Here is a 1,733-nt window from a genome sequence, read left to right as displayed (position 1 = left end):
CTTTACTTCTGTCTCCTCTTTGGGAGAGGGGTAGTTATTGATAGAATTTCCAGCTCCTTAACACAAGCAGCCACCCTCTCTGACTGCTGACTCTCCAGCTCAACAACTTCATCCAGACACATGCACACAGTGGGCTGGTTTTCCAACTTTCTAAGGCCACATTCTCTTCCCCTAGCAATATCTTTCTTCCCTTTCTCCCCACTCCCTCCCTCCTTGCAAAGGGCCTATTGGTAGGAGTAGGGCACCAAGCTAGAAGTGCTTTTTTTCTTTTTTTTTATTAATGATGGTGAAAAGCAAAGAGCAAATGAGTGAAGAAAGGAGAGGGGAAGGAAGAAAAGTAAGTAAGAGAGGAGAGAGAGAAAGTGGCTCAGACGACAGACTGAGAAAGACCCAAAAAAAGGCAGGCAAAAGTGGTTTGGTTCAGAGAGGACGTGGAGGGCGGGACCCAGCCCGGGTCCCGTCCGGAGGCGGCAGTGCTGGGCAGCGCCAGAGCTCAGCGGAGCGGCGTCCGAGGTGGCAGGGCAGCGGGGAGCGGGGGAGGGAGGCGCTCTCTAAGTGCTCTCGCTTTTGGCAGGTGCGGAGCTTTTGTCCCCTGCATCCACTTCCTGCTTCGACAGCCGGGACCCAAGGCCCAGTCCTCTCCAGCGTACTTTGCAGAAAGTGACTCCCTTCAAGGAGCGTGGGTTGGCGGCTTTCCCCCATCTCATCCCCAAAATAGCCCTGGTAGCCAGCGCATCAAAGGCAGCTTTGTGAGCCGTCGCCTGCTGGCTGCCTGGAGGGGGGCGCACGCGGGACGTTCTGGGAGCGCGTCCCACTCCCCTCTCCAGCCTCTCTATGCGCTCTCTTATTTGTTCTCCTCGCCACACCTCTCCTCTCCTACACTCTCTCTTTCCCCCTCTTGTTTTGCTCTTCTTTCTCTATCTCTCCCTCTCTCTTCCTCCCCACCTCCGCAATCTAGCCTGGATTTTCTCTTCCTCCTCTCTTCTCTCGTCTGCCTCCTTCTTTCCCTTCTCTTCTCTCTCCCAATCTCTCTCTCCTTTTTCTTTTCCTTTCTCCTGTCTCCCTTCCCCCACCCCCCCTCTCTCTCACCTCCTACCTGTTCCTTTCTTTCACACCTCTAGGCTCCAGGCCTGTCCCCGCGCCTCCTCTCCTCCCCCCGCCATCCCCGCCCCTGCATCAGGTAGCCCAGCGAGTAGCCGCGAGTCCCTGGCGCGCGCAGCTGACAGCGGACGCATGCCTGCAGCCAATCAACGCCCGGATGCGCGGCAGCTTGAATAAATCATTAAGCCTGACACCCGCTCCGGGCCTGCGCTCCGCGCTGCAACTTGCTTCCTGACATTAACCTACCCACCCTCTTTTGTAACAACCTAATCTTGCATACAAAAGGAAGCAGGAATATAACCTCGACCTGCGCTACAGCCAAGCCATTCGCATTCGCAGCGGGAAAAGAACGTTAGTGTTTGACTCCAGATAACCTGGAGTTTCTGGGGAAATCCGAAAAGGATCATTTCCCGGCTCAAGAGTGGAGAAAGAAGTTCAGAGACTTTTCAAAAATAAGTAAAGGGAAATAGGGTTGCTGACGTTCGGTACACCAGAGAAGCATCCATAGTGATTTTAAAAGAGTTTGCAATAAAGATGTGGAAACAACCCAGGTGTCCATCAATACATGAGTGGATTAATAAAATGTGGTATATGTATACCATGGAGTACTATTCAGCTTTAAGAAACAATGG

Source organism: Propithecus coquereli, unplaced genomic scaffold, assembly GCF_000956105.1.
Source record: "Propithecus coquereli isolate 6110/MARCELLA unplaced genomic scaffold, Pcoq_1.0 Scaffold316, whole genome shotgun sequence".
Classification (NCBI taxonomy): Eukaryota; Metazoa; Chordata; class Mammalia; order Primates; family Indriidae; genus Propithecus; species Propithecus coquereli.
Note: the sequence above shows the minus strand (reverse complement) of the source record.